We start from the raw sequence: 22,817 nt of genomic DNA, 5'->3' as shown, positions 1-22,817 counted from the left end.
TTTGTTGATTTCAGAAATTCGGTAAATGCAGTTCTTATCACCTTCTGTTTGGTTCTATTAACTTTGAAGTTGTAATAGGGGTTGGATTAATAAGATAAGGGAGGGCCTCTCTGTCGATATATAATTTACATTTTTTAAAATCCTGCTTATATGATGCTAAAATGTGTATAATTTATAGGAGTGTGTTTTTAAAGGATGCACACTTGAGAAGCCTGTGGCTGTTTCCCTGTCCCTTATGGCAAGAAGTAAAAGGACTGAGACTGGATATCTTAACTAAGCCAGCTTGTCTAGTTACTGGCTTGCAAGATCTGAATATCTGTGAATCCCATGACATAACTTTTAGCAAGCAAGTGACCTAGGGTTGCAGAAAAAATTCTAAGCCAAGTTTCATGAATCCCTTGTCACAGTGGCTGTAAAGAGAGCCCAGAGGAAGACCCTGTTATTATAATTCTTTACCAAAAAATTATTTCTTTGGCAATCCTAGTCTCTCAGGGTATGTTGAATATCTTAGTAGGAAAGTGGCGTCAGAGATTTTAAAAATGTAACCTGAAGAGACATGATAGTCTGGCGCTGGTAAGAAAGAATCGGACAATTCTTTCATTCAATTCAATTCTATAGTACTGTGTAGTAGGAAGTCAGCAGCTTCTGGAATGTGTGGAAGCAGGAATGGCTTATCATATTCAAGGATAATGCAGAGTTCTGTGTTTTGCTGAAAATAATTGTGTATTCCTGAAGCTATAGGGTTTTTAAGTTTTGCCAGTCATTTAACTTAAGGCCCCGTTATTCAACCCAAGTTTGTTATCATGCTAATGCTTCCTGGAAAAAGCCTGCTTACTGAAAGAAAAATGGCAATTGCTGGAGTGAGTTGCATCTGTGGGAGATAGTAGCTGAGGGAAGGGGAGTTTCTCTGTGTTTTCATGTGAATCCCTGCTGCAGATATATATTCATTGCATGTGTGCAGAGGAGGTAGGGAGAAGATCAGTCATGTCTTCATTTGGTTTGCAGTCTCTGGCTTGACTTACTGCTGGTAGAAATTTGCTGTGCAACTCTTTTGAGATCTACCATGTTCCCTTACTATCAGCCCAACAGGACCTGCCAGCTGATGCCACCTCCGATCATCTGCCATCACTTGCTCATGTCCCCCAAAAACCCAGAATAAAGAGAAAAAAATGAAGCCCTTTACCTCTCTCCTATCCATGCAATCCTTTTTGACAAAGCAGGAAGTGTGGATCATGCTGGGAACTCCTGGTGTGTCTTGTGCTCTCTGTTTTATTTAAAGGAACTGCAAGGAAGAAGGGGGTGTGAGTGACTTTAAAAAAACTGTGCAGACAGCAGCAATCTGCTTCATTCACTTAGCTCCTTCTTTCCATGATCTCTTTAAAAAGAACTGTGTGAGGAAAGAGCGAGGTGAGGCATTAGGGAAGCAGACTGATGTGGCTATGTCTGGAGTGTATGGATGCAGGGTGAAGAAGAGGCAATCCTTGGCTTCTCTCCAGCTGGGGCCACCTCTGCCTTTGCTGCCCCCGACCCTGACCCAGGAATAATTGCAGTGATGTCATTGTCACTGCAACTACTTATGCACAGCTGCCTCCTCCATTCCCCCTTTGAAACAAAGGGGGAGGGAGAAGGCAGCCCAGGCTCCAATGGAAGTAGCGCAAAAGGCTCCATTGGAGCATTTTGGTGCTGCTAGAAGTGGCACCCAGAAGGCGTGCGCTGCCCACCTCCTGGGAGCCACGTTCGCCTCTGTCCTGGGCGACGCTTCCAACTGCATCAAAACGCTGCAGTGTAGTCCAAAAGGCTCCTGCCACTCTTCTCTCCTCCCCTTTCTTTAAAGGGGAGAAGAGGGGGGTGGCACTCAGACACAGCTGGGAACCACGCCAAGAGTGGATGGAGAAGCACAGCTACTCTTGGTGCGGTTCCCCACTGATTTAAGTGCTGCCCTCCTCCCCTTTAAAGAAAGGGGAGGGAGGCCCTCAGAGTGACGCAGAACTAAGATAGAAAAAGGGATAATACAGAGATAACAAAAATGGCCTACTTTACAGAATGGTAGTGCCTCTGTACCCTTGGGTGCCTCCATCGCTGGACCTCTGCAGATACCAAAATCCGCAGATAATCCAATTAGCTGATTTCAGCACCAATCCTCTGATCACATTTGGAGGCCCTTTTGAGGGCTGTGGAGGCCAGCCAAAAAGTGCCAATTTTTTGCCTTGTGGGGACCTCAGAAGTTCTCCTGAGTGTTGGGGATGTTGCACGCTGCTTCCCCAGCCCTCAAAAGGGCCTTTGGACCCAACTGGAGCAAAGTTGTGTTGGAAATTGGAGGACAACAGGTGAGACAGATCGGTGGGTTCGGGACCCGTAACGAGGTAAAACTTTGGGTCCCGAATCTGTGGATACAGAGGCCCCACCTGTAGATGTAAAGATTAATGCAATATATATGAAACATTATCAACTCTTTAAAGTGCACTAGAAAAACTTGTATATAGGTACAATGAAGTTAAACATGCCTACGATTGTGCTCTGCACCTTAAAATAAATTTTGCAAGAGATTAGTTCTTGGAATTAAGAGTTGAGAATTTTTAAAGCCTGAATCAACTGTAGTTTTGCATTGCCTCCAAACTTCGAGGGAAGAGGAAGGGACTGAAAAAAATGAGGGAAATTGCCTGCATTTAGTATGCTAATTTTGAGTCTACCTCTTCGTCCTTCCATTAATATGGTGTTAATGTTGTTTGAAAAACTTCAAGTTCTTGCTGTCCCCCACATCTCTCACTGTGCTCCACAATAGGCTTCTGGTTGGCTTTCATATGACTTATCAGAGATGACGCTTTTTGAGCAAGGAAGGATGCCCTTGTGTAGCTCCCAACATGTGCTAATGGAGTCCAAGAATGATAATACAATCCTTTGAAGTGGCTATTCAAAATTTCCTCAGCTCTCTGCTTTTATTGGAACAGCCTGGGATTAAAAATGCAGATGTACTTCTTTCATAAATTCGCCTGTGCTGCTGTTAAGCAATGGTGCCTTATAGCAGGTGATGGGGGATGTGTTGTCAGTTTTGCAGATGGGGCAAGGGGATCGGTTGACTTACTTGGCTATTTTTCACAAGCAGTGAATGTATCCCTGTGCCCCTGTTTGGTTGGATATTCTGCCTAGTTCTTCATCCACATACATCACACTTGTATTGATAGATGGAATGCAGGCTGGAAATGAACACATGAGCCTCGGGGTTAAAGAAGGGTTAGGCTGGTGAATTGCTGATGTCACCCATAAAGTATTGCATGCAGTGCATTCTGAATTGCTGTGAATGTCACATGCAGCTACCCCAGCTGGGAGCAATTCCATCCCTTTCTGGTAGCCGAGGCATGTGTTCCTCCCTTAGGAGAGAATGCTTGCTGTGCATCCCCAGTGGAGATCATATGCTCTTGATCTTCCCAGTTAGTCTCATGTTTTTCCCCCCTTGTATTCTCTGTTGCAAATTCCTTCAGCTGTGGGGTATTTTCCTTTTTTCTTTTTTTTATCCTCCTGGTTTTCATTTAGCTCTTTTTGCCATTGGTATTACAGTCTCCTGATACAGCAGTTACCTAACTTTTTAGCACCAGGACCCACTTTTTAAAATGACACTCTATCGGAACCCACCTAGGCTTACCAGACTCTTAAAAAAAAAAAAAAAGTGGAGCTCTAGAAAGAAATGTTTTGTTTACTTACAACTAATAATAACCAGAAAAAGACCCTCAAACATTGATCTCCCTGTATTTGCACATGCTTCCAAACTGCAGGAGCTCAGCTCCTATAGTAGGGCAGTTAGCAGCCATCTGATTTTTGAACAGCTGCAGGATTTGAGGTGATTAGTTATCTGGTCTTTCCCTTATGTGACCCACCAAAAATAAGATTGTGACCCACAGTTTGAAAACCACTGTCCTAATGCATTTAGTGAGGCTGATTCGTTAAGGCCAGATGAGGAATCAGTTCACAGTGCTGCTGCTGAAAGCTTGTTGAGTTGTGTTAAATTGGGAATAGCTTCAACAAATTGGTGTGTTCTCTTTCATTTAATTTTCTCCAAGTGAACAGTAGTAACAGACTGCCCTGAAAGGTGTCAGATGGAAATTAAACAGCTGGCACTTCCATTCCCTCAAACCTGGCATGAAAGCACACTGGCTCCTTTCTGTTGTTGTAGGTGTTCAGCTCCTACTAGCGTTAATGGGAGTTAGCTGCACAGTCCCCTTTGTAAGCTCATGTTTGGAATACAATGTGCTCTGCAGCTCTTGGGCATTACAAACCCTTATCTTCCATTTTCATATTGATGGTCTGGAGAGGGAAGCTGCTGTAGACAGAAATATGTGGCTTCCATAAAGGGCCTGTTTTTCATCTCCTCCTGCTCCCGCTCCCCTTTCTCTGCCTTGAAGGGTAGCTCATGTCTCTTAATTTATAATGGACAATAGAAATACAAGCTACATTTAAGTCTATTCAGAGGAAAGAAAAGATTTAACTATGAGTGACATCACCACCTCTCAAGTGTTCTGGTTTGGAAGATCAGTTGCATGAGATATCCTTTGTCCTTTTTTTTTTTTGGACCGGCCTCTACATTATGAAGTTCTTTAAGAAAGAAGGCTGTTAGTTGGCATCCTTCAGTCTTGGAAGACTATGGTATTGTGCTCTGAATAGTGGTTCTGAAACAGTGTCCTCTCCAGTGCATGAAACTTGGGTGAGGTAGATATGGAGAATAGACTGTTACCCATGCAGGAAATCCTCCCTCTCCACGTCGCTGAAATGGTCCAGTGGAAAGGCAGAAGCCAATACGGTTGGTTCCAGCGGCGTCGCAGGAATTGTCAGAACGTGACTGTGTTCAGCCATGAACTGCCTCAGTGACTCCGGCTCCGGATTTTGCCTCGAGGTTGACTCCTGAAGCCTTTTCCATAACTGGATGTAGCCAGAAGGCAGTGGAGGCTTGGGATCAGAGTTTTCCTTCTCTCAGATGAGCTGCCTTCCCAGGCTGACGAGTCCCATCTACCCGGTGGCTGTTTAGTCGCCTCTTACGACAAGAACAGCCAAACTGAGGGCCTGTTCTTAGCCCCAGCCCCCAGGGGAGGAAAGAAGGCTATCATTTTAAAAAGTCCATGTTCTACAGGTTCTAAATAACAGGTGCCTAGGGTGAAAATAGGAATTACATGTTTCAATGTTTATATTTGTGAAAGTCAGTTCTGCTGACATGCAAAATTATACTGTCTTTCTATTGATTGATTGATATTTATGTGCTGCTTTTCACCCAATTCTGGGCTACCAATGTGGCTTTTGATAAAGTAAAATAAAAGCAATTTAGAAAAACCAAAACGCAGTAAAAATTACTGCACCCCCCAAGCCTCTGAAGCTGGAGGGAGTTCTGCTCCCCTTACCTCTGGAGGCTTTTCTGAGCCTCCCAGAAGCAGCACGCATCTGTGCGCTGCCTGTGCGAGGCTCAGAATGCCCCAATCGCACGAAAGATGTGATTTCCAGTTTCCCAAAAGGAAAGGAAACTGGAAATCACGTCTCTCGCACAATTCCAACATTCTGAGCCTCGCACAGGCAGTGTGCGGACGTGCTGGGAGGTTCAGAAAAGCCTATAGGCAAGAGGAGTGAAGTTTCCCCTCGCCTTCAGAGGCTTCACGTAGGTTCGCATAGCATCCCTGTTAAGTGGCGCATGACTATACTGTTTTCTAAAATTTGTTACATATATATCAATCTGTTTTCTAAAATTCATTCCATAAATATATGTCAATACCTCTTGCTTCTTGGGAGGAAAGCTATGGTAAGCCTAGACAACTTAATTAAAAGCTGTGACATCACCTTGTCTGTATAGTCAAAGCTATGGTTTTCCCAGTAGTGATGTATGGCTTTGAGAACTGGACCATAAGGAGGGCTGAGTGCCAAAGAATAGAAGCCTTTGAATTATGGTGTTGGAGAAGACTCTTGAGAGTACCCTGGACTGCAAGGAGATCAAATCAGTGAATCCTACAAGAAATCAACCCTGACTGCTCTTTGGAAAGACAGATGCTGAAGCTTAAATACTTTGGTCATCTCTTGAAAAGGGAAGACTCTTTAGAAAAGACCCAGATGCTGGGAAAAGTAGGAGAAGGGGACGGCAGAGGATGAGATGGTTTGATAGTGTCACTGAGGCAATGAATGTGAATTTGGACAACTCCGGAAGTTATTGGTAGACAGGGAGGCCTGGCGGGCTGTGGTCCATGGGGTCATGAAGTTGGACACAACTGAACAACAGCAATAATATCAATATTCTTTCCTCCCCCCCCTTTTTTCTAGAATATTCATACCAAATTATTTTATTGCAAAATCTCTAATTGTATTATGATGATCTCTCAAAATATAATTATTTACTGATCACTAGGCAAACACATTTATTTAAATTCCACCTTTGATTTTAAATATGCAGTCAATTTAACGAGTTTAATTAATTTCCCACACCTTCATTCATTTTTTGTAGTGAAGGATATTGCTTTCCAGTGCTTAACAAAAACAAGCCACATGAATGTTAGTAGATATAATAATGGTTCATGAACACTTATTGCGCTGTTGGGCATAGAACAAGAGGCAGAACTTTGAATCAAGAGTAAACAAATCAGTTTGAAGTATTTTGTTCAGTGGTTGATCTCTGTCTTCCATTGTTGTTCTATATTTCCACTATAAATGGCAAAAAAAACTTCTATTCCACTTGGTAAATTTGGCATTTATCTTCACCAGTCTCATCATGTTTTCAGTTTTCATCTTGCTTCCCCATTTTAACAGAATTGCTTGTGCCAGGAGTCCTGGAGTTATCCTAGCCAGGTCTACTCAGAAGTAAGTATTATTTTGTTCAATGGGGCTTACTCTCAGGAAAGTGTGATTAGAATTACAGCCTTAGGGCACAATCCTAACCCCTTATGTCAGTACTTTCCAGCACTGGCATAGCGGTGCCAATGGGACGTGTGCTGCATCCTGTAATTGGGTGTCACTCACAGAGGCCTCCTCAAAGTAAGGGAATGTTTGTTCCCTTACCTCAGAGCTTCATCATCCTTATGTCAGTACTGGAAAGTACTGACATTAGGGGTTAGGATTGTGCCTTTAATGTTTTACCTCTGGTGCAGTAGCTCTGGGCCCTGTTCCTGCTTATAGTGCTGCTAGCTTCTTGAGTTTGATTTCCATAAGTATTATTGGTTGCACAGCACTGGCCTATTACATTTGATGCACAGTACCATTGTGATGTCCCAATGTTCAATGGTACAGCAATGATGTAATTGTGGTTTCCCATATCTTTCTCAACATTTTGATAAAAGGAGCAGAAAGAGGTTTGAGAGATGGCTAATAGCCAGAGAATGACAAAAATAAATCCAACTTTTGCAGGCTGGTATCAAACTCCCTAACACAGGAAACACTGATCTGAATCCCCCAGCTCTGGGTGTAACTTTTGCATGAATGTGAACTCAGTATGAATATTTCAGTGTTTTGCAAACGTTCTCGTGACTGCAATATAAGATAATCCAGAGCTATAGTTGGCTGGGCTCTGGTATTCCAGTGTTGCTGGCTGCCGACAGCTCTCAGTGACAGTCTTTCCAATTGCGGCCTTTCTCTCATGTTCTCACGCTTCTGACAAGGTTAGTAGTTTGTGACAAGGTTAGTAGATTTTTTTCCCTTGCCCTCCTTCCTGCAGCATGCCACAGCATTTCTTAAGACTCCATGTTCTCAGATATCACTTGTTCATTTCCCTAACATTAAGACTCGGGCTCAGATTAGAGTTGTCAGTTATCACAAGGAGTTTCAATAACTTCTCTATTTACCTCTTGCCCTTCTGACTGTCTCTGAGGAGAACAGCAATATTGTTGTACATTGCCAAAGGTAACTGCAACTTCATCTGCAGACCTAGGTCTTCTTTTCAAGTTCATGTCATATGAGAGCAATACCACCTAAGTCTCTCTCCCCGTGAAAGACATGTGATTCACCAAGAGCTGAAAGTTATACACAATTTTTTTTCCTGTCCCCTTGCCCCATTCCCTTTTCTGTATTGGTTTGAGTCTATTGGCCTTATGTGAGATTTAACAAGAACTTGAAAGTTTGGATACTGATTGTGGAAGAAGAATATACGTCTTCTATGCATCTTCTTTTAGAAACCAGAAAACCCAGTTTAGTCTCCAGAACAGTTTCTATCCTTTGTCCCAGATGCTGTTCCTTCTCTTTTTTATACTACTCTATTCTGTACTACCAGCAGCTCCCTGTATCTGCATATCCAGAGCTATCCATGGTTTCACTTAATTTCACTTATCTGCAGATCTGGGCCCCCTGCATCCATTGACCTTACCACTAGCACCACGATTGAACATGTCTAGCTTTTACTGGTCACTATAAACATGAAGCTTAAAGATAGTCAAGCAAGCAGGAAACCTGCACACTAGAGGGAATGATGCTAGAAAGGATAACAGGAAGCAGAAAGGGCCTCAGAACACCTCATTTTTTATCAGTTCCTTAATATTAATGTTCCACTAATGTTAATGTTCCACATTAATAGTTCATTAAAATTAATTTGCATTACATGCTTAGAATGTTTAAAATTGGTTTAAACCAGGGATGTCCAAAGTTTTTGGCAGGAGGGCCACATCATCTCTCTGACACTGTGTCAGGGGCTGGGGGGGAAAAAGAATTAATTTACATTTAAAATTTGAATAAATTTACATAAATTAATATACTAGAGGTGGAACTTATATGAATGAATGAAGGTCTTGCAATAGCTTAAGGCCTATAAAAGGCCTTGAACAAAGCAAGGTTGGCCTTTGCTTTGCTGCTGTTGCTGCTGCTGCATCACAGATGTGGAACAGCAAGCAGTGGAGGGAGCTCTCATCCCACAGCTCATGTGAGTGGTCAAATAGTTGGCTGTCATGCTGAGAGCAGTTGTGTCGGGCCAGCGTGGGCTCCGACAAGTTTCCAGAGGGCCAGTGGCTCATTGGAGACTGGGGTCTCCCTGAGGGCCACACTGAGAGTCTTCAAGGGCTGCAAGTGACCCCAGGACCGGGCTTTGGGCGCCCCTGGTTTAAACTAACAAACATGTAAGGAACTAATCTTACAGATTTAGTAGTATAAAACAAATTGAAACATTCTAAGCATGTAATGCAAATAATTTTAATGAACTATTAATGTGGAATATAGCATTGATCTGGATTATAGAAATATTAATGTGAAATGCAGAGACCAGTAAAAGCAAGACATGTTCAACCTTGAAGCTAGCCAAAGTAAATGGGTATGGGAGGATGTGAGTGGACAGATCCGCAGATACAAAGATTAGGAGCTAACAGGTTTGTTAGTGCCCACAGCATTTAAGCACTTTATGGATATCTGTCTATAAGGTTTAACACTACTATTTTTACTGAATAGTAAAAGCATTTTTTAATTGCAGCTTTTTAATTTCTCCCTTTTTTAAAATAGACAAATACCATTAAATTATAAAGAAAGAAGCATTGTGATATAATTGTAACTTTTGAAATGCAGATCTGTTAAATTAGCACTCGTTTGGAGCCTTTTGTTACATCAAGCAATTTTCAGAATCATTAGCATAGTGAAAATATACAGTCTTTCCTCACTGCTCCAGAAACCTGAAACCAGTGGATATTTTTAAACATATCAGACAAGTTACAGATTGCAACTTTCTTCCCTCTTCAGGAAAACTCCTATCAGGGCAAATTGCCAAGTTGTAGGTCCACACTGCAGCTGGTATTGCTGATATATACCAGCTGCAAGATGGGCCTACATTGTACATGTGGCCAGCTCAAAAACTGAGCAATGTTTGCTGATGACTTTGGAAGTTTTTCCATGATGTAGTAAATATAGTATCTACACATGCCACTTTATTTATTTTATTGGACATCACAGTGCTGCCTTATTTGTGCTGCCTTCATGGTTGATTATACACCTGTTCCACTATTTAGTTTTTCACCTGTATTGGTGTAGGAAGAGCAACAGCGTGTGAGAGCAGAGCCATCTGGTATATAGTCAGTTGATGTGGCTATATGTTAATCGCTTCCAGTAGAGCGAAGGTTTGCTAGTTTAAAGACTAATGGATTGCTGTCTCCTACTTTGACTAAACCTCTCATTAGTTTCTTTTTCCTGTCTTCTTGTTCTGCATGTGTGACTGCAGTTCTTTCATTGTTGGCAATAAAGTTCTTAACGTAATTCAGATTGCTGTGATTCAGTTTTGCAGTTTTACTAGGACTGATTGATTCCTTCAGCTCTGCTAACAATTGGTGCCTCTGATGTGTATGAAAACAGTCAGGAGTATTTTAATCAATTGCACTGTGGTTGCTCAGTTTAAATATGATTAAGAACTTTTAAAGTTTGCAATTCATTCCCATAAAGTTTGCAATTCGCTTGCATTTTTCTTGAAAAAGAATGTGGCTGAGTGTTGTAAGGTAAGCTAGGATTTCTTAATAGACACAATGCACTTAAACATACCTGTGACAAACTACTTCTTTCATTACCTTTGCTTTTCAGGTTCACAATTAAATAGGATACATATGTGGAGGGATGCTGAACATCTCCATCCTGCCTGAAAAGGGAGCTTTCCCACCATGTATGGAATGTGGACCATGATTTCTGTTGTTTTGCAGAATTAATTGAATACTAAGGATGGCATAAGTGGATGCTCAGGAGTTTTAGCAATGTGAGCCCCAGAGATAAAGTTTGTGTTTCAGAGATAAAGCTTTTCAATTACTGTCAGATCATAAGAACATAAGAACATAAGAACAGCCCCACTGGATCAGGCCATAGGCCCATCTAGTCCAGCTTCCTGTATCTCACAGCGGCCCACCAAATGCCCCAGGGAGCACACCAGATAACAAGAGACCTCATCCTGGTGCCTCCCTTGCATCTGGTATTCTGACATAACCCATTTCTAAAATCAGGAGGTTGCGCATACACATCATGGCTTGTACCCCATAATGGATTTTTCCTCCAGAAACTCCAGAATCCCCTTTTAAAGCCGTCTAGGCTAGACGCCAGCACCACATCCTGTGGCAAGGAGTTCCACAGACCGACCACACGCTGAGTAAAGAAATATTTTCTTTTGTCTGTCCTAACCCGCCCAACACTCAATTTTAGTGGATGTCCCCTGGTTCTGGTATTATGTGAGAGTGTAAAGAGCATCTCCCTATCCACTCTGTCCATCCCCTGCATAATTTTGTATGTCTCAATCATGTCCCCCCTCAGGCATCTCTTTTCTAGGCTAAAGAGGCCCAAACGCCATAGCCTTTCCTCATAAGGAAGGTGCCCTAGCTCCGTAATCATCTTAGTCACTCTCTTTTGCACCTTTTCCATTTCCACTATGTCTTTTTTGAGATGCGGCGACCAGAACTGGACACAATACTCCAGGTGTGGCCTTACCATAGATTTGTACAACGGCATTATAATACTAGCCGTTTTGTTCTCAATACCCTTCCTAATGATCCCAAGCATAGAATTGGCCTTCTTCACTGCCGCCGCACATTGGGTCGATACTTTCATCGACCTGTCCACCACCCCCCCAAGATCTCTCTCCTGATCTGTCACAGACAGATCACATTGGACTTCCCCCAAAATTCACTTGTTACGCGCAGGTCATAGAGTCTTGTGGGGTTAGTTGCCTGTAAGAAACATTTCTCTCCTGAAGAAGGTAGTCTTATAGCTATCAAGGGGAAAGAAATGTCTATGCTGATTCATGTCTGTATAGAAAAAAAGATGCAGATTTAATGTTGAGTGAAAGCTCGTAAGCAGGGTACAAATAACTTTGGAGATGTCTTTTGGATTCCTACGTGAGTATGTCACTTAATGAATCTTCATTTTTATGAACAATGCACCTTGCTGCCTGCCTAGAAACTGCCTGTCTGTGTCCCTATATGTTGCCTTCACCTATGAGCATCTCCTGAACCTCTGGGAGAATGTTGAAATGATTGCATGGCTCTCTCCCATAGAATCTTCAGCCCGCCACAGTGCAGCAGGGATTTCATGGCAAAGACCCATGTGATTGGGCTCCATCATTGGATTGATGAAACATTTTCCCAACTGGGAAGCTCCTTGTTGATAAGCGTTTCCCATACTACAACAACAAGGTCTGAAGGTTGTTTCCATGACTCATGAATCCGAAAAAGCTTGAACAAAGTTCTTTAACCCTGTATGGCCAGTGATTACCTGTACATGCTGACAGCATGTATTTGGAAGACCTCACAACCTTACTGGAAATACTGATAAATGAAATCAAGAGGAACACTTCGTTCTTGTTCAGATGCTTTGAAGCCCTTTTATAGTAGTTTGGTTAATTAGTTCATTGAAAACAGGTTATTTCCAAGAGTTTCTTCAGCCCCCCCCCTTTTTGTGTATTGCAGCCTTTAAATCTTACATAAAGTAACCGTGAATACTGAAGCCCAACTCCTTAAACCTGTGGGCATTGGTGATCAGTGGCTATGGTAATGCATAGTTTGTTGAAAAGACCCACATGATGTAACATCATTGCATTTGTATTTCTGTCTATTCCCCCAATTCTGGTTGTCTGACTGCTATTTACAGGTGATAGGAAAACGCCACTATGATTATATTGCATCACATTTTTTTTTTGTCCTGTTGCAGGAAAGAAAAAACCACAGATGGCCGGGAGGGGGGATTGGAGAGTCCAGTCACCATCCTGGGATATTGGAGAGAAGTGTTATCAATGGGGGAGGACACTTCATTACAGTGGGCATGAGCTGCAGGTGCTAAGTGTGCATATACATGTACACACAACCACCCAAACCCAGAAGATGCAGGTCTGGAATTCTGGAGAAGCAGCAGGGTCAGATACAATGCTTGCAGAACCATGGACAGATCATTGCAAGTCAGCTGCTTATTCTGAAGGAGTATCAACTTCAAGGGATGATTTAACTCTGCATGCCTTGGTGACCACTCCATTCCCTGGCTGAGTGCAGGCCTTTAAAGGGACAACTGCATCTCCAACATTTCCCACCTCCCTGCGCCAGTATGAGTCATTGGAAGCAGGAGGTGTCTTGCAAGGTCTCTTGCTTGGTCTCTCAGGGAAGTTGTACTTAAGAGGGTCAGTTTCTGAAGGCCTGAGTTTGAAAACCCTGGGTTTGGAGGCTCAGTGGTGTGGACTGGAACGTGCTCTTCCACCAGTACTATGGGTGACACAGATTCGACTGTTTCCTTCCCCTCCTTGTCAGAGTCCCTGTTCAGGGCTAGAGCCATGTTGGTGGTGCCCATACAGCTCCCCTTAAAGTGTAGTTTGTACAGTAGAATGTTCTTTCTTCTTAGCCTTGGCAGCAGTCTGCAAACTTATGGGATGCATCTGCACAGTAGCTTCTCATTGCCTCCTTGCTCTGCCAATAGCCTTTGATTTGTTCATTCTTATTGCAGGCTTCTGTGGTGAAAGATTCTTTGACCACAAACTTGTACAAGAGCAGAATTAAAGAAGAGAGACAATTTCCCCAATCCTCTCTCTGTGTGCATGCATGCTTATGACAGGAGCATTTCTCAAAGTTTGGAGAAAGTTTTTCATTTGTGGCTGTTACTTTTTATGTTGGCTAGGCAATTAAAAGTCAATAACTCAATTTTTGAGTAGAAATAGCAAAAGCAGTGCAACACAATATGCAAGATTTTGACTCTGTGCGAACAATAGTCTGCCAAGTATAATAAAACAAAAAAAAAACAACCCATATCAGCAGGGAAATCTATCTTTTGTTATACTCCATTGAGAACATAATAAAGCAAAGCTTAAAAAAATAATTGAAAATGTCCCTCCAGTTTTTGTGCACTAGAAAGTTAACAGGTAGGCTGCAGTTCTTTTTTTGGTGAAGTGCTTTTGGGTATTGGTAGGGGGAAAGGATACCCACAGTCAGATTGAGAACATGATAATAAACGAGTGCATTTAGCATAGGAAAAGCAGATGGACGGGAGTTAGCAAACTGCCATGGCCAATTGGTGGTAGAGGCTTTTCATTGTGCTGGTGCCAGTATGATAAGCGTAATCTTTTCTATATTACTTCTGCTCTTTTCCCTTGAGTTGCCTCCTGAAAAGAGTTTCTTTTTCTTCCTTATTCAAAGGAAAGAGGAAATGTGGATTAATGTAGATTACTGCTGCTTTAATGTTGCTTAATGTATTATGTCTGCATTTAGTATTGAGATGTGTGCTGTACTTTTATACAGTAATGATGTCTCATTAATAATTAATGTAACACATTTTATATACAAAATGCTGTACATTAATTCTGTCTGGACTGGATGATCGGGGGCAGAAAGGAGCAACCTCTTCTAGCCCAATCCTATCTAACTTCTCTCCTGCTTTCCTCCCCAGACCTCTGTACCGGTCCAACATGACCAGTGTGGACCAACCTTTCCAATGGGGCAGTGGAGCCAGAGGTGGCCTCCGTACTCCCAAGGTGGTGCAAAACTGCCATATAGCACTTTCGCATCACTTCCGGGCTGGCACAAGGCACGTGCACTGGCCCAAGGGCTGCTTTGGATTGCACCCTTATTTATTTTGATAGTTTGTCCTGTTTTAGTGTGCTAGAGACAGCTCAGATAAATGAGGAGTCATCCCTAAGAGCTAGTCTGTGGGCGTATGACCGTACTGACAAGGCTGTGCTTAGGGGCCTACCAGTAAGAGCTATGTATTTTTACTTTTCATCTGGTTGACGTTCCTATGTGCCTCTGTGTTACAGTAACTTCCAGAGGCAAAGCCACAATTGCACTTGTCATTTGCCAATTCATGACATCATAGCAGACACAGCTAGTATAAAACATGGTTAATAAAGTGACTACAAACTGGTTTCTGTTTTTCATTATTGGGCAGATTGCAAACCATGACTTATCTAGTCTGTTATCGTCAAATGTGGATAAGCTTCACAAACAATGGTTTGGTGTGATGTCTCCAATGAGCCAAAATTTGTCCTATACTGAAAATAGCATTTGTTAAGTAATGGGTAACTTCCCATCCAATCCCAGACTGACTGTATAACTGTGTATACAGAGTCCTGCTAATGTCCATAATGAGAAATAATATGAAAATGCAGAAAAGTCTTTTGATTAGCCATGAAAATGCTACTGTGTAATTTTCATCGAAGGCCTTAAAGTAGGGTGACAGTTTCTGTGTGAGAAATATTGCAATTCGCAATTCATAGCATCTTTTTCCCATGGTTGTTAGCTGGTATATTTCCTGTGCCTTTTTAAAATTCTGAGTGCTTTTGAGACAGGGAACCATTTATATAATGGTTCCTCCATTAAATATTTTGCTATGTAAACTACATTGTGAGGCTTTTGTTGAAAAGTGGTGTAAATAATCTTAATAATCACCCATCTTTCCAGGTTTCGTTTTTGCACTGCAAGCAATGTGTGTAAACTGATAAGTATTTAGGTTGACCATGAATGCTTGCAGCAGTTTTGAGGAGCAACATTACTGCAGAAGAATTTGAAGTTAAGGGTATGGCTCTTGCCATAAAACTATTGGAGGATCATGAGAGGAGGAAGTCTGCAGGCAAAATGAGAACAAAAATTAGATTCCTTGTCTCTTTCTACAAGCTTTTTGTGGCTAAGATAAATGTTGCGTTTCACATACCCCTTTAGGGCTCTTCTCTTTCAATTTGCTTTGGGAGTCTTATTTATCCTCCTAGTTTCCACTTGTATCTGAAGTAATCTGCAGGTATTTGTTACACAGCCCTATTTGGAACTGAAGGCAGGAATGGATGTGTCATTCCTTATAACCTCACCACTAAATCAATGTGCAGAAACTCAAAGCTACCTTGCAACTTCTGAGAGTCCTCAAAGGGTATCAGAAATCTTCAGTAATTTTGCCTTCTCAGGCATTGACTCACTCCAAAAATCTCACCAAACCACCATTACATATGCTTAACAGCTCTTTTTGTGATGTTCACTGGTGATCCTGGCCCTGTGCCGCTGGGACCAGGACTGCAGAATGCCGTCCTCCTGGGATCTTCTGAGAACTGAAGGAGGCCGCGTGTGACCTCTTCCAGCCCTCCAAAGGCCTTCTGAGGCCTCCAGGGGGCTCTTAAACTTCACTTCAAGTCTGAGGCTACTGACTTGGCATTTGGTCCCCAAGCATGCTGATTCAAATCTGTCTGCATCTGGGCGTACTTATGTTTTCATGGCATGAAAGACCTCTTTGGGCCATCGTTCAGACTGGGCGAGCAGCAGGGAAGTTCCAGCCAAGAGACAGGGAAAGGGTTAATGTTTTACTCTTGCTGTGAATAAGGGGTGGGAGGCAGGAGTGGGCTCTCCTCTCCATCTCTGAAGGAACCAGTGATCATTGGACGAAGGATGGTGATCTGATTTTTTTTTCTCCTTTGGATGCGGTAGGACAGAAGGAGGAATTCAAGGGGGTTCTTGTCTTAGAATTGACTGGAGAAGCCCCGGGTGGGGCAGGGCAGGGAAGCTGGGTGGACGTGATTCTTAGTGATCATGTTTTCCAAATGTGTGACTCCTTTTGGCTCCATTGTTACTTGGGAGGAGGAAGCCTCATTGAACAAGTGGCACAAATGGGACTACTTCTGAGTAGAGCTGCAAAAGATTGGTAAGCCTCACAGTTGCTGCATGTGACTCTCCTCCCTCTTGCTGCTTTTGTCCCTGCTCTCATGCAGTCCATCCCACCCCTCCTGCTTTGTGTACAGATGGAATGGGGACAGCAGGGGAGCGGTTAAAGAGAATTCCAAAATACATAAACCCCCTGGCAGCAGCTCCGTTTTTTTCCCTGTGGAGCCACGGCTAGCTTTTTGAAGGGAAAGACTCATGACTCAAGTTTTTGAGTTGCCAAAACGCTCTGAGCAATTTAGAAAGTCTCCCTGTTAGGACTTGTTTTCGAGTCGAATTGTGCAGAATGCAGACTCATGACCCAAGTCAAGCCACGCTGGACTTGCCATCCCTAGTTTTCAGAAGACCAGGAGGCCGAGCATGGCCACCTGGCCCTCTGAAGGCCTCTGTATGGGGGCTGAGGAAGGCATCAGGGGATGCGTGAAAGTCGGCACCACCCCTGTGGGGATGGCACCTTATTCCTTCCTTGGTACACCAGTGATGACATCTGAAATGATAAACTACAGTTTGTAAAAGGTTGCTAAACCCAATTTGGAAATGATGGTTTGAAGATGGGTTGCAAATTGTGGTTAGTGCAAACCATGGTTTGAATGATGCCTAAATAAAATGAACCATGGTATGTTCTGCTTTTAATAAGGCAAGACAGTCTTTCAAGTGTTGTAGCAAAAAGGGTGGAACACCACACTAAAACTTTTTGTAATAAAGCAACCCCTATGATGATCATTAACAATTAAAATAAGGAAGGATATGACACATAAGAACCTTGCTGGGTCAGGCTAAGAGCCCATCTACTCCAGCTTCCTGTATTTCATGGTGATCCATCAGATACCTCAAGGATGACTCACAAGTTACTAATATCCTGTTGCCACTCCCTTGCATCTGGCATTCGGAGATATGTTATCTTTAAAACCCATAGATTGCATACAGTCATCATAGCTTGTAACTTGTGGTGGACTTTTCCTCCACAAATCTGTCCATTCTCCTTTTAAAGGCATCTTGGCCTTCAGGAACCATCACAACATCTTGTGGCAAGAAGTTCCATATATCAATTACATGCTGGATAAAGAAATATTTTCTTTTGTCTGTTCTAACTCCCTCACCACTCAATTTTAGTGGATGACCTCTGACTCTGGTATTGTATGAGAGGGAAAACAACTTCTCTCTATCCACTCTACTCATCCCTCACATAATTGCATACCTCTCAATCACAGGTCCCCGCCTCAGGCGCCTTTTTTCTAAACTAAGAGCCCCAAATGTAATAGCCTTTCCTTGTAAGGGAGGTGCCCCAGCCCACTAATCACTAATCATTTTGGCTACTCTTCTGCATCTTTACCAGTTCCACTACATCCTTTTTTTAGATGTTGCGACCAGAACTGGACACAATACTCCAGATGTGGCCTTACGATCAATTTGAACAACGGCATAATAATGGCCATTTTATTCTCAATCCCTTTTTAAATTATCCCAAGCATGGAATTGGCCTTCGCAGTTGTTGCACACTGGATTGTCACTTTCATCAAGCTGTCCACCAAAATCCAAGATCTGATCCATCACAGACAGCTCAGAACATCAGCATACATGTGGAATCACAGTTTTTTTGCCCCAATGTGCATCATTTTGCACTTACTTCCATTGAAGTGCATCTGCCATTTCCATTCCCCCAGTTTAGAGTGATCTTTTTGAGCTCTTCACAATGCCTTCTGGACTTCATCACCTAGAAAAGTTTAATGTCATCTGCAAACTTTGCTACCTTACTGCTCATCCCCAACTCCAAGACATTTATGAACAAGTTGAATAGAAAAACCTGTCAATACAGTACTACTGTTTTGGGCCCTAGATCTGGTTGTGGGCTGGAGATTCTTTGTGTTCTGAGGAAAAAGCAAGTCTGGTCCAAGGTTGTCATAAAAGAGCTTTATTTGTCTTACAGTTAAGTTTTACAACTTTACAGGAGTACCTCCAGGCATAAGGCATACAGCATTTCTAGGCATAAGACTTAGGGTGCAATCCTAACTGCGCCCTAGGCCAGCACAAGTGTGCCATAAAACATGTTTTGCTTCCTTGGGAGTTGTTGAGCCAGCGCAGAGATGTGCGCCAGCCCGCGGGGGCTGCATGCAACCTCTGTACCGACTTGGGGAGGGAGGGTTGCTTTGGCTGAGCTTGGCTGACGCAGGGGTCAGGAGAGGAGGCAGGGAGGAGGCGTTCTGGGGTGGGGGAAGGTGGGCATAGGGTGGTCCCGTGGTGGTCCCGGGTATGGGGAACAGGAGGTAGGTCTAGGACCTGGCTGTAATGCTGGATCCCAAGTCAGTTTCTCAATCAGCATGGAGCAACTTGAAGCCACTCTATTCTCCTTGAACTTGTCCCATCTCCTGAGGTGGTACAAGTCCAAGGAGACCCATTGATGCCATAGTGGTTTTCCCGGGCGCAAAGGGAAGAGTTTCCCCTTGCTTCCAGCTGAGTCACTTCTTGCCCCAATCTTGCACTGAATACAGTGCAGGTCTCCTGGCCTGTCTGTTCCAGCGCAAAATAGGATTGCGCTGCACCACGGGCATTTCCAGGCATAAGAATTACAACATTTCCAGGTGACTCAATGGGTGACACAGCCTGCCAGCATCCAGCAAGGTCCAAGAGCAAAGCAATGGCTGAAAATGGGTGCTTATATAGACAAGTGTTTACTGCTAAAGTGGACAACAAGGCATGCTCCCATCACTTGGGCTATCGAGCTGGTGCCGCTAAGTTGATACATGTGAAGAGTAAACATAGCCTTGATCTTAGTGGTAAACACGCAGGAATGCATTTTATCATCCCATTGTCATAACACTGGACAGATGGAGCTGCTGAGGTCATTGTTTTGGGCCCAACCTGTGCTTCCGTAGGAACAGTCCAGTGGAAAAGCAGATAGTTCCCAGAGGATGGGAAATACACAGAAGATGACTGACAGGCACAGAAGATGGCTGCCAGGCAGGGAAGATACTTGCCAGGCATTACAACTACCTACACAGTCTTTAGCTATGCACTGGATGATGGAACCACTAGCTTGTTACAGTCACAGTGAGTATGTTGCTAGTGAATTTGTTGCTAGGCTCCCCTCTCAATGGCTTGAGGAAGAAGAGAATGACTGTCTTCTGCTTGGGAGTTTATCATTAAGCTGGAATGATATCCTCCCATCTTCTGATTGGGGGAATTCAAGTTGTCTGGTCACTTGTTCAATTCCCCTGAAACTTGATCTCTACCTTTTCTCTGCCTGGGAAGGGGGGCTGACTGGAAGAGTGATTTGAATGGAATTGCCACAAAGAAAGTATCTTTGTTAGCAAGATACAGGGGGGAGGTGGGGAAATACCCAAAACCGTGAGACAGACACAGAATTCCACAGGGAACCAGGCAAGACTTCACAGAAAAAGGAAAGGAACACACACAAAATAGTGATTTCATGACATACCAACTCTGTGTTTCCTGGTCTTCAATCTGTAAGAGGATGTATCCATAAGAGGATGTATCCTCTTATTCTCTGGCTGTTGAGAATCTCTGCATCCTTAGGTGCCTTTGGTGACTGTGTCAAATGCATTCTGAAAGTCCAGATATATAATATTAATCGGTTCACCCACATACCTGTTGACCTTTTCAATGAACTCTAAAAGTTTCAGGAGGCCAGACTTATCATTATGGAAGCAAGACTTACCCTAACGGTGACCTCCACCTACAGCCTTGGTTGACCTATTAAATTATTCCTCAGTAAGTGAGAAAGTAAAATACTGCTTAAATATTTTGGTGTCCTGTTGCTAAGGTGAATTGTTTTGATTTCATTCCTGTTCCAAGGGATTTGGTCAGGATGCAGTATAAAGGCTTATCTGATTTTTATTTTCCTAACAGCCTATTGAGGCATGTTAGCCAAATAGTTTACACAGGCCTACCAAGCCCTCCCCTTTTTTTAGTTGTCAAGGATTTTTGAATGAATTTAGGATATTTTTGGGGTGCTGAATCAAAAAATGGCATTGGTTTTGCCCAGTTGTCTCTAGTTTGGGGGTACAGCATAGCCACCTTATAAGCTGATTCAAGCTGCTTCCTTGTGAGAAAGCTGATGACATGGCTTCCTCATGAGGAAGCTGCTTGAATCTGCATATATGGAGGAGATGATGAATCAATATAAATTTCTTAACAAAATGGCATAATTCTGTAAAGGAGATGGTTGAAACTGGTAAATAAACTCTTTGGATTTGAACAAAATCCCCCTACTGGAAGAAAATAGAATCATTAAAATGTTTTCTTCAACAAGCCAATATTTCATCTAGTTCGAGACCCTGATTAAAACAGAGCTAGGTCTACTGGTGCTATAATATTAATAGCTAAGCCAGCTTCTGTGAAAATAGCTGTTAAATGGAGAGTAAAAAGCTTTCCACACTGCCAAAAGTGTAATAAAAGTAGAACTGTAAAGTATATAATGTTGTTGGCTGGAATGATTGTGACTTTACAATTTTCCAATGCATTGGGTTTATTTGATGTACAAGATATGAGTGTTGTAAGAGGTTAATGTAGAGCCTTGACTTGGGGAAATTTAAAAAGTGATAGAGCACAAAGGAAAAGTTTTTACTTATTCCATAGATAAGACATTCTTTAGTTTTGTGTTCTTTCTTGGTCTCAGTACCAACCGATTGTTATGTGATATAAACGCAGATATCTGTGTGACTAATTGGCACAATGTAGAGGGGTGATCAAATTATGTTGTTTTACATAAATGGAAAATCTGTGCTGACTGTTTATAATTACAAAGCTTTGCTTACTCAATCCTGATGATACTAGATGTATAACAATACAATGGGAATATATATAACAGTTTAGCCCTGGCCAGCAAAACACAGTGCAAATAAAAATGATTTTATGATGCTTCCAGAAGATGTTTGGGATTTAATGAAGGGGATTCACAGTTTTGGGGAAACTGATTTTATGTTCATTACTAAGCCTTTCTCCAATCCAGACCACTATTTAGAATGCCCCATTAATCGTAGACTAATAGTCCATTTCAGAATTTAAAGTGGGCTTGAATGGCAAAGAAGATTCTAAAGAAATGGAGCTCAGTCTGTTCCTGGCCATATTCTAAGAAAACTTATGACCCTTCTGCATTCCTTGTCTTGTTCTTACGCATTCTTAACATTCTGTTCCAACTTTGATGCTGAAAAAATCTTGCTTGATATTCTGATTGGATGCAGAGATGGTACTGGCAAGATAGGATGCATGACCAGTCTGAGGCATTTGAAAGATATTCTTCATATACTTTAAACAGTATTGAAAAATAATGGGGGAATCAGTGCAAATGCTAGAGCTCTGGGCTAATATGATCTTCTTTGACCCTTCTTCCTGTTTTCATTTTATGAAGACTGTCCACTATCTACAAAAGTGTCTCACTTGGGCTCCAGAGTGGATCTGGCAAAATGTGACTATATCCAAGAAATTTGAGTTAAGCCACAGAAAAAAAGATATGCTCACTCTGCTTTTTGGGAATGCTGAGAATCTGGAAATAGCATTTTCCAAGGCTTGAGCACAGGGTCAACTCTGTAAAGTACCTGGCAAAATATCCACATTTTTAGTATTCTGTTAAGCAATGTGATAAACGAAGATTCTGATCTTTGTTCTGAAAACCTGTGCCTTACACTCTGGTAGTCTTTCACATTCTTTGAGGTATAAAGAGAATGTGTTCTTGTACTAACCCATGGTGCTTTCCTACATGGGACAGAGGCTTGTAAAGAAATGCGTCAGCCCAAGAGCTCCTGGCTCTGCTGTCCACCAGCCTTCTCATAAACATGTAGAGACTATTTAGTTAGATGATGCCACACACAAGTGGCTAGCAAGCATCCTTTCCCTGGTATCTGCTTCACCTTCTTCCTACTCATTTATTTAATTGGGCTGTGTTATGTGTTTTAGATTGTAGGACACTAAAAGCCAAGTAGCATAAGAAATAAGGAAGTAGCACTGTATTTAGTTGATGGAGTTTGTTGCCGTAAGATGTGGTGATAGCCATGAGCTTGGATGGCTTTAAAGGGGGTTGGACAAATTCATGGAGGACAGATTTACCAGTGTCTACTAGTCATGATAGCTATGTCCTATCTTCAAGTTTTGTGGCCAAGTGCCTCTGAATACCTGTTGCAGGGGAGAAAGGACAGGACAGGATATTCAAGTATGCTTTGAATGTAAGGTGCTTTTAGTGAACTTAACAGGCCTTCATGGTTGGATAGGTTATCTGAGGGACCCAATACATTC

At 42.5% G+C, this 22,817-nt stretch overlaps 1 protein-coding gene across 1 annotated transcript in view; it reads left to right on the top strand.

Moving 5' to 3' along the window:
• The first annotated feature begins 7,552 nt into the window (after positions 1-7,552).
• The window catches only part of TSPAN4 (tetraspanin 4), a 375,697-nt gene continuing 360,432 nt past the window's right edge, over positions 7,553-22,817 (top strand). The window contains exon 1 of the mRNA XM_066610292.1: positions 7,553-7,616. The gene's annotated coding sequence lies outside the window, so the exon portion shown is untranslated. The remainder of the gene's footprint in view (positions 7,617-22,817) is intronic.

The sequence above is a fragment of the Tiliqua scincoides genome, chromosome 1 (assembly GCF_035046505.1).
Source record: "Tiliqua scincoides isolate rTilSci1 chromosome 1, rTilSci1.hap2, whole genome shotgun sequence".
NCBI classification, from domain to species: Eukaryota; Metazoa; Chordata; class Lepidosauria; order Squamata; family Scincidae; genus Tiliqua; species Tiliqua scincoides.
Note: the sequence above shows the minus strand (reverse complement) of the source record. Positions and strands in the feature narration are given on the sequence as shown.